Here is a 14,274-nt window from a genome sequence, read left to right on the forward strand (position 1 = left end):
GATTTTCGCTTTAGTCTTTCCTTTCAACACTTTCTTTTTCTTCTTCAATCAATTGTCTTTCTTCTCTCTTCTTTCTTTCACTATAAATAACAGATCAATAATCTTTAGTTTCTTCTTTCCTTACTGTTCAGTCTCATTCATAAGGAGTGTTTACTGTTCAAGAATCAATAGGTGATTGAAGGTCAGGTAATAGAATAGAGGTTCAGTTTCAGCAGATTGATAAAGGCTCGGGATTGAGTATGAATTTCCTCTCATGTTTTTGTTCAGGTTCTGGTTGATTCTTATTTTCTTTCTATTTCTAATTGTAGTAAGAAGGAGAGGGGAGAAGCTGCGAGACCGAGATTCAGGAGAAAGAAACAAACAAATACCTATTTACCAAGAAAAAGATAAGAGAGAGATAGTCAAACCTGAACTAATATTACCTTCAGTGATTCTGAGTTAGATTGATTTAGACGTCAGTAAAGAGAAAGAGATTGAGAAGAACCCGTGCAAAACAACAACCAATAAGCCTTGGGAGGAAATAAAAACTGAGCGCTTTCCAATTATCTTCGGATAAGCCAAAGATTATGAGTTAGATTGATTTAGACGTCAGTAAAAAGAAAAAAGAGTGAGAATGAATTTAGCTTTCTCTTTTGAGACTTTTCCCGCCTCTGATCTTACTAGTCCCAAGGGAGACATAGAACTAAGCTACCTAGGCACAGGTAACTAAAGAAAGCAAGTTTGAAGGCTTAGACTCAGAAAGGAATAAACTAAGAAGGATTAGGCCTAGACCCTGGGATTCGGGGAAAACTAAAGGAGTCAAACCTTATAATTTCTTCTCACCTTACCTGGTACCTGATTAAGGTTGCAGGATTGAGTCAGATGTACTTACCACGCCTGATATTGAGAAGGACGAGTTCCTTCATCTCTTTTTATCTTACTGTGATAAAGATAAGGCTATGATTGAGAAGCCGCAAAAGAGCTCTACATGCCTTTACAAAATCATAAAGACATAAAGACTCAGATTGATTGAGCTGCAAGCCACGTAGTATGATTTAGTCTAATACTTGCCCTTTCTTATACTACTACTTATTACTTATACATAGTCATACATAGTAGGCTTTTAATTAAGTTACCTAATGAAGTTTTAAGTTCCAGGGGGTAAATTAAAGTTAGGAAGAAAGAAGATGGAATCTGCTACTTCCTCGGATCGGATCTAGTAGGAAAGGAGGAGATCAGCCCTTTTAATCTCTCCCAAAGCCCCGCCTTAAGTCGAATTCTCTCTATTATCGGAAGAGACTATTACTATTGGATTGAACTATTGGATTGAGAATCAAGCGGATTCTATTCACCACTTAAGTCCTTTAGTAGGAAGACTTTGACTAAGGTCAAAAAGAAAGAAAAAAAGATCCAAGAGTTGGGCCCATATCCGGTCTGTACCCAAAAACAAGTGATAATTAGTCCGAGGAGTCAAAAAGTTCGGAATAAAAGCCTTAGGAAGAATATCCTTTGCTAACACTTATGGACCCTAACCTGGAAGTCTTAGTGAGGCGAATGCCTTAGAATTATATAATTCAAAGTAAGGGATTGACTTCGTCTCTTTCTTTATTGCTTTAGTTGACCTGTAAACAGTATATGAAGGCAAGTCTTCAATTCCAATGTCTTGCCGAGCTTTCTCGATTTAAGTCTTTTCTTTTAGTTTGCCCTATACCTATCTTCAATCTGAAAATGAAAAAAGATCAGGCTGAGAAAACGACCATGGGTCCTTAGTTAGACGTCTGGATTTAAGTATTGAACTTGAGGAGGATTTACTAAGGAAAGGAACTCTAGCCTAAGTGTCTCATAGATAAGTAAGGGGAACATCAATATCCAAATATAGGGAATGAGAATAATTATAAAGAAGCTATGGTCAGATTTAGGACTTTCTTTACCATCCACCCTTGTCAAAAAAGATTTTATGGCCTTTATGCGAGTCTGAAATACTTGCTTTCGTCTTGCCTCCCTAACTTTCCGTTGAGACAAGGAGAATAGGGGTAGAAGGGTATTGGCATGGAATCTAAGGCTTGCTGGGATGAGATTCCAAGGCTTTTCCCCAGATTCTTTGTTGTTTTGATCAAATTATACCTATACCGAATTGAAAGATTAGGAGAGAGAAGGGCCTACTTCATTTGATCAGTCACGAACGTAAGGTAGAAGACTTGCTGCTTGGCAGCATCTCTGTCTATAAATGGTAGTCTCACAACATCAAAGACAGAATCTCAGCTCATTCTATCATTCTATAGGGGATGGCTTCAGTCCACTAATTCAGTAATTTATATGAAAGAGGCCTTATCTTGGTATTGGAATAGCCCTAAATTGATGGAATGGGAATGCTATGCTTCTTATTACTGGGGACTAGAAATAGAAGATATAAAGGCCCCTTTCGGCCAACCTCATTCTAACTTCATGGCCTAGCAGATCTGTTGAATGAGGGGAAAGAGTCAAAAGCAATCTTCCTGACTGAAGAGTCGAAACCCAATCCAATGAAAGGCTGAGGTCCTAAAAAACTAGACTGAAACTGCCTCCTTAGCCTTTACAGCAGTGGCTTTCTTCCTTTGTAGATTAATCTCTACAAAGTCTCGGGGCTTTAAGATTAAGACGAAAAAACCTGACTTTCCCACCGCAGTAAAGGATTGAACCAAAATAGCAAGAGAAAGTTCTTCAGTCCTCATGAGGCCCATCAAAGTTCTTCTCTCTTCTCTCTGCGCAGGACAGGCAGGATTGTATAGAATGACTAAGCTCCAACTTCGGACTATGACTGATTTCCTGATGCTTCTTTCTTTGCTGCTTGATACTACCTTACTTGCTTAAGTAGGGCCTTTTATTAGACATAAAGTTTATAAATAGGGAATTCTTCTCATTGACTGATTTTGCATTTTTCGAAGGTATTTCACGAAGGCTTACAGGTCGAGCTAACTTCCTCTAAGTCTTTGAGCTCGTAATACTCTTGCTTTATTCTCAATCCTTCACGGCGTGTAATTAAATCACTAAATCGAATGAGTTTTTTCATTTGAGCATTTCATTCTTTTTTCCTTGAGATTTCGGATTAAATTTGTTTAGGATTGAATTTCTGTTTTAAGTCATTCTATTTTTTCTTTTTCTTTTATTCCTCGATAAAGTGAGAGTTCCCAGACAATGCGATTTATTTACAATTACAACATTTTGAATGAAAAACGGAAAAGATCAATTAAAGAAAACTAAAGAAAAAATACTAATTGCTTGACTAATTCTATATTGTTTAGCTCTAACGGATCACTAAACACTAAATGAATAAAAGAAATTCCCATTTTTCTCACAAATTTCCTTCTCTGAAGAGACGAAGGCAAAATGAGTTATTGATAATTCTTCTTAAAGACTTTCTTCCCACTAAGATCAGGAACTTGAGAAAAGAATGCCTTTATAAGGATGAAACTTTCTCATATGTTGCAGATTCTCTAGTCAATTCGCTTCTAATTGATCTTCCTCTTTAGTATGTTCCCAAATCATCAGATAAAGGAATAAGAAGAGATAGTCATTGAATCATCAATGGGAGTAGGAAAAGAATCAGAATCTTAGGCTATTGGCATTGAATCCCAGGGTGCAGGAATAGAAGATAAGGATGCAGGAATTGATTCACCGAGAAAAAGAGATCCGAGCCCCATAAGTCTTAGATTGATTATGAGTTACGGTTTGATCTGTCTTATATAAGACGGAAGTGAGCGGGAACTAAGAGTTCTAGCTTTCCGTTATCGCCTGTAACTAAGAGATCCACTTTTTCTCCGGACTTGAATGCAAAATAGATAGAAAGAAGAAAATGTAAGAAAGAAGGGCATGGCTTGTATTAGAATGAGTTACCTCTGGCTGCTGACTTCGTAGTTCTTTAATTCTTTAAACTGACTTCACTCTCCTGTAACTTAATAATAGACTGAGGCATCTCTCGATTCAAGATAAGCTGACCGTCTGGCATTGATTCCCTAGCTTTTGAAGATATTCCCCGTATTTTGAATAAATGAAATATGGAAGAGAATTTGTTGGACAAGGTTTTCGCAACCTCTTAGTTACAGTTCTTTGTTCTCCTTGAAGAAGCAGTAGGGAAAGAGGATTGAACCATCCAATAGAGACAGTGAGACAGGAACGAATTCAGACTCTTTGCTTTCAACTGACAACTTCTTGACGTTTGACCCTATAACTTATCTTATAACCATACATAAATTATACTTAAAAAACTGAACTCTCTAAGGCAATTAACAGCCCATTAATTAGTATCTTGATTTTCAAAGGTCTAAAAAAGAGCAAGCCCTTCACGAAATTAGTTTTTTTACTAAGAATGCAATATTGAAGCACTTTTCTCTTTTGAAATTCAAATCATTATCTAATTCTTAAACTATTTCATTTTTATTGACTTTATGATTCTTTCTTTCTAACTTGAGGTTTTTTGAATGAATCGGAAAGGACAGGATTGTAACAAGAATAAGTGAATCTCTGGCTATCTTTCCTTCTGTTGTGTGCTTGAAGCCCTTTTATGGCTTCTCAATCATCACATTAAGGACGGATAACTCAAAATCATGACTTGATGCTTGACTATTGGCTTGTAGTTCATACTTCCAATGCAAGAAATTCCTTACTTGTGACTTCCTTCTCCTTCAAAGGACTTTTTGGCAAGAGAAAGAGGAAGAGTAATTCCATCTCACTCAGTATAGACCTGTAACTCAAATCTAAATCGAAAGACAGATTTCGGGAATCAAAAGAAAGCAAATTCAATCAGTCAGGCTTTCCTAACTAAAGAGATCGAGTAATCTGTGCGGCTTGAACCAAAAGATTAAAGAAAACTCGAAAAACAAAAGAACCTTTACTGGCACTCTTTCTCCTTCTCCGGAAGAAAGTCAATCTCCCATTTCCTGAGATTTTGAATGAAATACTTGACTTCGGCTCGACTTAAGTCAATAAATAAATGAATTAGATCCCGCGCCTAAACTCACAACTTAATTCTGATCAAGCATAAGAATCTCTTTCAAGGCATTTCTTCAGTCAGACTGACTTTCAAACCTAATAACTTCCCATGGACTAGCATCAGTCAAACTTCCTAAGGGCTTAGGAAAATCAGCCGGAAGGGAATCTATGACTTTCTTTCGGCCCCCTCAACACTATTTTAGGTTTTCTTAGTTGCATTTCTGACCGACTTACTTAGGTATCAAACTGAAAGGAATGAACGGCACAAAGTCTAGAAGTTTCTACACCAAATAAATAGGTCAACAATAGCCTTGGATTAGGTCGACATTTGCCTTAGCCTCTGCCTCTCTTGGTATCTGCACATCTACAGATATACGGTTCTGATCATTCAGAAAGAAGAACTGGTATAAAAAGATCAAGATTCATACTTCTTCCTTCTTTCTTGAAGCAGAGGATGTCGCCTTCTCTGTTGCTGTAGGTGAAGACCCGAATGACAAATGAGCTCATGCTTGATTCTCCATCTAAGGATTTTCTTGTAAGAGCAATAAAAAGAGAAATCTCCGACTTATTTTCTAACTACATCCTGTCTGTATAAGACTGAAAAGCCTACCATATTTGAAAAAGGCTCCACTAAATCTAAAGTCAATACTGAAAGGAAGTCCTTGATATGATCTTTTTTAGGCCCCCTAAGTTGAACTTCCTTCTCAACTGCAACTTATGAGTAGACTGCTGATACAACTGCACATATTCTATATATTTCGTCAGTGACAATTGCTCATTGCACCGGACACGGGGGAAGAGAGAGGATTAGTCCGATAGGAACTTTCGTAGTAGCATTTTCCGTGCATTATGCCAATGTATTAGACTGAATCTTTCTGCAAGCAGGACTTTCTTTCTGACTTGATTTGACTTGAAATCTTCTTCCGAGAGAAGATAAGGGCATATGGTATTGGAATCTCAATCTGAACTTTTTCTCCGAAAGCTGTAAGACTGATTCTTCCTTACTCCCCGCCTTTTCAATTTGTTGAAGAAGGGGAAATGAAAAACTCTCTTCCCTTTTTGACTTGCTTGCCGGAAGGTCGGGATCGTAGTGCTTAGCCTGAAAAATCAAACCTGAAAGCATCCTGAAGCCACTAAGTCTTCTATGTTCTTATATGTCTAAATAGACTTTCTAATCTTGACTTCTTGAACTACCAGTTAAGGTAATCATTCATCCCACGGATCGGTTCATTTAGAGAATGAATCTGATCGGAATAGGCAGGGAATTGGCCTTTCCTTTCAAAGCCATTTTCCCTGTTACTGAAAGTCAAAATCAGACTACCTTCAAAGGGCTTTATGCCAATGGGATTGAGAAGATCATCATTTGGCTAATAGCCTACTCTATTTGCTCACCATGCTCCTAATGTTCCTACGGGGAAGATAAGGGCTGAGCGAAAGAGAAAGTGAGATTGGAGCCTATAGAGCCTGAAAAGGCTGATTCTTTCCTCACTAAGTCCCTGGTGTGAAAAGACTTCTTTCTTAATCTCTGTAATGCAGCATCCTCACTAACTCAAAGGCAACTACTAACTGTCAATCTGACATCCTTTCTTCCCTAAAGTTAGGGATTGGCTAAGAGTGAGAAAAGGTCGACATAATCACTAATTAGGCCTTTTTATGACTTCCGGCAACTCAAGTTACATTCATAGGTCTGAATCTCTGGCTCTTCGTATTCGGATGGCAAGAAAATAGATATAGTAGGATGCTTTCACGCCTGTCTTAGCTTTTAAAGTTGCTTTATTCCTGACTTACTGCCTAGCCCTGAATCAAGGTCGGTTTGAAACTAAGGAATAGAGCTCCACTCTGACTTCTCAAAAAGGCCTGCCTAAGCACCCCCATAGAACACTCATCCAATTACGAAATAGATCGAGTTAAAGTCAATACATCACTCCGGACGTGTGACCATGCGAATGAGTGAACTCAGTCTGTCTTCTTCTGTTTCGGTTATTCCCTATTGGAAGACATTATCAGGTAAGGGCCTAATCCACATCTCCATCTCTCCTGAAGCGGTACTCAGTCTTACTGCCTCCTGGTGAAGAAAAAGTCAACTATTGAGGGATTGAGAATAGATATTGAAGATAAGGCTTTCAGCCGAAGGTCAACTCCTTGATGTTTTAGATCTTTTAGGTTACGGTTCTTCGAATCTATAGATCCTCAGCTACTACTAAATCTCAATAGTTTGAGTTTGCAGCTTCTCCAGCTCACACATTCGATCTTAGCGAACTAAGCGTCAGGCCTTTATCAGATGTCAAAATGTAGATCATCCAACAGCTACTTACTCATTAATACCAGTAGAAAAAGTGGCTTTATTCTCTGTATCAGGTCAGACGTCTAACTCAATCTCGAAGAAGGAATCGGGGAGAAAGATCAATACTTATTCCCGGCTTTAAGCCTCTTCTCAATCATCTCAGGTCGGGGGACGTGCAAGAAAAATAGAACTAACTATGAAAAGGGGATCTCTGTCTGCTTCTCCATCACAGTACGAACGTGTAACTAAATCATACTACTAGCTCGCTTTCATAGGACGGGAAGTTCGAGCAAAATTAGACTTCTCCCCTCGTAGTGCTCCCCAATCAGATGCATTAAGGGCTAATGAGCTCAGCGGCCATTGGTACTTCTTTGCTTCCTAATTGATTTAAGAGGAATCTCCCGTAACTGCCTCAAAGACTGTTATTTCGTCATCAGTATCATCTGAAATTCTATTCTTGGCCTACTTTTGATGATGAAGGAAGAGAAATTGGATAATACAGACAGCCCGAATTGCATCTTCATCAGTGTGAATTAATTTAGTTAAGGACTACAGCTCAATTACACTTAGTCCGAAGGATAAGATTCTGTAGTATCTTCCCTGGGAATCTCTTTAAAAAAAATAAGTCAGTCCCTGAAGTCTGACTAATGCCTTTTAATTCTCAGCACGGGCTCTTGTACATGAATAGCAAGATTCTAACTTATTCTAGTTAGATGCTTAAGAATTCTAACTTTGTAGCTGCTCTTTAACTACACCCTAGGCGACTTGATAGACCATATACCATAGTGGTTAGTTAGATACATACCTAATGACTACCCTATTGACTTAGCTTAGTCTCAAGGTCTAACTTAACCCTATGTCTCCCTCGCTGCTCTTTCTCCCGTCGTGGTGATTGATGATTCGCCTTCTCTTATAACTACTTGCTGTATAAGACTTCCTTGGCTCCTTTAACATTTAACAGATGAAGGAATTTGATGAGATAAGAATTTTAATGCTAGCTTAGCTTATAACTCAAAAGTGAGAATCCGCCGCTTTAGACTGATTTGCTTCCAGATCAGATTAAGGAGGGGAAGATTAAGTTAATTACAGGCTGATTTTCTTAGATTTGATTATTAGAGCATGGGAAGAGATTCTATGGGATTTAGTCAGAAGTAGCTTGAAGCTAACCCTAGTTCCATTTCCGCCTGGACTACAACTCATTCAGAAAGGCGTACACACAAAGCCTTTCTACTTCTAAGTTCTAAGTACGGAATGAATGCACCAAAATAGAGCTCTTAATTTACTGTTTTCGGAACAAAAGACTCCACTTACGGACAGGGACATTAACGAAGAAAGATTTTCCTTTGATGTATAAAGGCCATAAATCATACAATCGAAGAAGTAAATACTACTGAGACGAAGGAAGCCCAGTAACAGAGTTTAAATCTCCTACCCTCAGTCAATAATTCTATCTTTGGTTAAGTCAAGGGGGTAGCAGCTCTAGTGAAAGAAAGACTAGAAGTCACTCTAGGAACATAGTAGTAGAAAAGTCTAAACCAATCAGATTTTCTTATAATTAGAATCTTTCCGCTGAGGCAATCTAAGTAAAGGCCGACAAGAATACAAACAAACTCCACCTGTAAAGAAAAGAGAAAGAGCGAAGGGAATAGAGAGTCAAAGAGGAGAATAAGGAGTTCAGGGACAAGTTCTTGAGTTACTAACAAATTGGTATTCCAAGACAGAACAAAAAGGACAATATACAGGATGGGTAGAAGAAGTTGTGATACTTGGCTCGATCCATGATCTGAAACGACGCTACGGGAGATATTAAACGATTACACCAATTCTAAGGATCCATAGGCTTAATTGCGGATGATCCGGCACAACAACAAAAATGTTTACGTTGTTTCATCTTAGATTTTGATTTCCATTTGGAGTATATCTAGCAAAAAGCTATACAATAGTATCTTTGTATTGTATTCGGCTCAATCCTTTTAGTAAAAGATTAGGTAGGGGGCCGAGTTTTGTTTAATTTAAAGTCAACTAAAAGAACGAAGAGTGATTCCTGGATTACAAAGTCTCTACTCAAATTAGAATTTGATCGCCTTCCATACTTCACAAGCAGCAGCTAGTTTAGGACTCCATTTACTAGCCTCACGGATAATTTCATTACCTACCCTCACGAGCAAGATCACGGCCCTCATTACGAGCTTGCACACATGCTTCTAGAGCTACTCGGTTAGCTACGGCACAGGTGCATTCCCCCCAGCCCCAAAGTTCCTCCGCTGAATTGGAGTGTAGTACGGAATCATCTCCATCTCGGTTAGAGCAGGCATATGCCAAACGTGAATACCATCGGAAGCCACTGGCAGAACACCTGGTAAAGGGACCCAATCTTGAGTGAAACAAAATCATCACTAAATCAACAAAGCCTAAATGTCTCTTTCCCATTCTTCAAGTTTACCTACTACGGTACCAGAGTGAATATGGTCTCCACCAGACAGACGTAACGCTTTAGCTAGTACACGGAAGGGAAGAGCATACCATGATTCTTCTATGAATAACTGTATGCATTGCACGGTGAATGTGAAGAAGTAGACCATTATCTCGACAATAATGAATGAGCCAAGCTAGTATTTGCAGTGAAACCACCTGTTAACAAGAATAACTCACCATAACAGAAGGGAATAGAAGTGAAGGGGAATGAATCTTGAATTTGAAGAGTCTTGAAAGCAGAATCAAAGGAAAGAAAAGAGAAGAGACCATAAGTTCAACCCGAGTTCAAGAAGGTTCCGGAGTTCACTCTCATGAATAAGGAGTATTTCTCTTTGTTTACAGTTCGTGAAAGAATAACTCCCAATTCTCGAGCAAAGCCCTTTTCATCATTTCTTCGCATGTACCTGCACAGTAGCATTCAAGTAATGTCCCTTGATTTCACTTCAGCTTGTGATTGAGAAATTCCGCACAAAATAGGAAACGGTCTCTACAACGCATAAATGGTTGGGAATGAACCTTTTCATCATCTTTGGTAAAATCAAGTCCACCGCGTAGACATTCATAAACGAATCTACCATAATTCTTAGCGGATAATTCCCATTTTGGTTTACATAGTACATCCCAATAGAGGACGACCATATTTCTTCAATTTCTCTCTTTCAACCTGGATACCATGAGGTGGACCTTGGAAAGTTTGAATATAAGCAGTAGGGATTCGCAAACAGACGTAGAGCACGCAGAGCCTTGAATCCAAATACATTAACCACAATGGAAGTCAACATGTTAGTAACAAAACCTTCTTCAAAAGGGTCTAGGGGATAAGCTACATAAGCAATATATTGATTTTCTTCTCCAAGAAGAGGCTCGATTCCATAATTCCATAGCATCGTCCTTTGTAAGGATCAAGACTAGTTGGTAAGCCCATCGGTCAGTTGTCCATGTACCAGTAAAAGATTCAGAAGCTACAGGGGCCCCTGCTTCCTTGGAACTCCTGGTGGAGGAGTTACTCGGAATGCTGCCAGCCAAGATCTCAGTATCTTTGGTTTCATATGAAGGAGTATAATAAGTCAATTTAGAATCTTGACTTTAACACTAGCTTTGAATCCAATACTTGCTTTAGTCTCTGTTTGTGGTGACATGAGTCCCTTCCCTCCCTAACTCATGAATTAAGAATTCTCGCAATAACAAGGTCTACTCGACATGAATTAGGGGTTAATGAAACCTTTTATAGGTATAGGAATCCTTTCACAAAATTCTCAACTAATATTATCAACTAAGAAGAATGGTTCGTTATTAAACACCAGGGTATTTGATTCACCAAATACAGCATTATTGTAGACTCTTTCATATGTATGGCGCAACTCAATCCTTTTTCAAGTTTGTAATCTTTTGCCTCAAAATATTGAAAGAAAAAAGAAAGAAAAGAAGAATCGAATCAACCGAAAAAGAGCTGCTGAACCAGAACCGATATGACCTGACCAAATTGAACTGCTTCACTCCTCTCCCTATTGGTCTCGTGGCTTCGTCCCTGCCCCTCGTAAACTCGGTCTCATGGCTTCGCCCCTTAAACTATTTCTTCGAGAACTGTAAACTAAGATGAAAGATGAATGTTTACCTTTCTAAATCATAAGGAGAAAGACGAAAGATGAAAGAAAAGGTGAGACTGCACAGTTAGAAGGGAGAGTCAATTCCTTGCATCTCAATCACCTATACTTTTTACAATTATAGAAATAGAAAGAAGAAGAAGAATCAGAGAATGAAAATGAAGCGACTGAACCGATATGACCTGAGCTACTTCCTGAACCTATATTACCTGACCTACACCTTTGACTCTATTATCTGATTGAACTGTAAACAAAGCCGAAACCGAAAACCTTTTCCTATCCGAGTTTACTGTGTTTGAATAAAAAGGAGCTGCATGAGAAGAACCTATACTATACCGGAGAAGAAAATGAAAGATGAATGAGAGTTTACAGTGTTTGAAAGGAGAAAGAGAAGTGAAAGAAGGTTCGGTTCGTTCACTCAGTAGTTCGTTCTGTCGAATTAATAAGGGAAGGAGTATTTCTCTTTTACAGGAAAATTCAGTAAACTCAGAGTTGATAACTAGGTTTAGGGAAGGTAATAGATAGAATCAAGGGTTCAGTCTCATCTTGTCTTCGTCTTCAATCAATTCATTCTCTTTTCTTTGATTTACTCGACGGGAATAGAATAGCTAATTCTGATTCTTCTTCTTTCATTCTCTTTCTTTCTGTAAAGGTGAACGATTGAATGAGAATAAGGTAAATGGGTTCCGTCCAGTTCAGGAGAGAAGACAAAGACTGAGTTGTAGAGGTTCATGCAATGGACTTGACCGATAGGTGAATGAGCTTGACCCTCTTAGCATCCAGCCTATTTACCTGGTTCGGTTTGTTCAGTAGTGATTGATAATTATAATGTTGAGTTTTTGCTTGTTCAATCAGGTTCAGGAGAATATCAAGAATGAATCTTTCGGCTTTCCTTCCTGTTCTGGAGAATCCATCTTTCATTTTAGAATCAATAGAAAGAAATGAATGAAAAAATAGGGAGAGGCATCAAGAAAATCATTAATGGTCCTCACAGTAGAATGAATGTTGAATTTGAGTAGTTAAGGAGGACCAGGATAATGACTCTTGTCTTGCTTTCGTCTGGACTTTTAACACTTGAAGGTGAAGGGGAAGAGAATAGAGGAGAAAGAGAAGAGACCGAGTTTACTGTTCAAGAATCACGAACAATAGAACAAGTAGTTAAGGATAATTCATCATCAGTCTTTCCTTTCAACACTTCCTCCCTTCTTTCTTTGTTCCTGTTCCAGAGCGAGACTGTAAAGGAGAGGAGCCTCCACTCTTTGGAACTTTTTTCTGACATCAAAAGTATATATTATCAGATTGTTCGCTCTCTCCCTATGGCTATATAAGAAGTAAGATAATAAGCCCTTAGATGCAACCATCTCTTTTCTTTGTGTATCTAGCTTGATTTCCTTCCTGTGCTTTAGTTGCATAAGGACTTAGCGTTTATTGTTTTGGATTGCCTGAAGTATACTAGCTAGAATCATTCCTTTCTCTCTCTATCTCCTAATGCCAACTGCAATTTCACATCTGCAAGGTCAATGTAGAGTATAATAAATAGGTGGAAGGAAGCTCTTCTCTATGTACTTGTAGTTGAGTAAGGACTGCTTAGTCCTTCTCTTTCCCCTAGTTACTAGTTAGGGGACTCTAAGTAGTCTTAATTGGGCCGAGGTCGGTTCTTCTAGTTTTTCCAAGAGGAAGGGTTGACGGATAGGTTGTCTTCAGTCTACTGGCCGATGTCGCAGGGAGCACAATGATCGGTTGAGTCTATCTAATTAAACGACAAAGTGGACTTGGTCCGTGTTATCTAATCACCTAAATCACTTGAATCTCCATCATTGTCCTAAGCTTATTAATCTGAGTTCAATGACCCTGGTTGGAACCCAGGCGCCCCCCCAACAAGTTTTGTCCGAAAGGAGAGTGGAACATACTAAAAGGTCTAAACGATATAGAACTAAACATCATGAAATATTTATCTTATCTCTTTAGTGCAATCGAACGGATCAACCCTCTTTCCTGGAGGAGTCTGTTTGAAGAGACTCGTCAACTAAAGGAACTTCTTCTCCTAATTAGGTCAGTCTGGCTACTGATTAGCAAGAGAAGCAAAGTGGTCTTCCTAGATAATTCAGTTACATGCAAGCTGGACGCATTGGAGTCGTGCGAGTTACAAGATATAGGGTTTTCTGGGCATGCTTATACCTGGACTGTAGGGTGTGGGCGGAAAAGATTCCAAATGGATGGGGTGCTTATGCCGAAGTAGTTGGTGAAGTGCCCTACCACCTGCTTTCCTTTATTTATCGAGGAAGCTCGCCGGAGTTCTATTCCTCTTCCTCAACCAAAAGTCCTTTAGTCAAGGGTTTGATAAACCACCTACCTACTTCCCCAGTACTTTCACGATCAGTGCTCTGAACCATGGTTTCAAAAGAGCTTGCCTGCTATGTCCTTTTAGAGAACTCCCGTTAGATTCGTGGTCTTTTTTCCTGTAATTCCATACCTGTGGAAAGACTGCTTATGTTTTTTTCGGTTTGGAGCCAGTGTCGAATGACATAGGATCCGTTTCATATCTGAAGGGAAGGGAGTCTCCCGTGGCTAATTACCGTACTGGCATACGGTCTTCCACAATCATAGCCTGCCGTCTTGTCTCTAGTCGAAGCTAGCTCTACTAATTATCCTCTTATCCTAAAGCGGATTAATCAAGTATGCCCGGCTGGAATTGGCACAACGGAGCTAGTCCTCCCATGTAGTTAAGAGTTCCTAATCTATGAGCGATAGACCTCGTGGTTTGACCCTGTATTTGGACCATAAGAAGCCTTCCATCCCTTGTCAGGACCCGAGAGACTTTTAACAACAAAGAGTTCGTATTGAAGTTTCTGTGATCACATCATGATCTGAGGATGAGATTGATGAGTAAGTCGAATAGGCTCTGACTGCTCTTGAAAGAACTTCCCTTGAATCAAACCCCGCGTTTTAATTTAGATATTTATT

The 14,274-nt window shown here is 39.0% G+C and overlaps 1 pseudogene; it reads right to left on the reverse strand.

Annotated features, from left to right (window-relative positions):
• Window positions 1–9,300: 9,300 nt before the first annotated feature.
• LOC111466185 lies at window positions 9,301–10,845 on the reverse strand (annotated as a pseudogene).
• Window positions 10,846–14,274: the final 3,429 nt, after the last annotated feature.

Source organism: Cucurbita maxima, unplaced genomic scaffold (assembly GCF_002738345.1).
Source record: "Cucurbita maxima cultivar Rimu unplaced genomic scaffold, Cmax_1.0 Cma_Scf00030, whole genome shotgun sequence".
Classification (NCBI taxonomy): Eukaryota; Viridiplantae; Streptophyta; class Magnoliopsida; order Cucurbitales; family Cucurbitaceae; genus Cucurbita; species Cucurbita maxima.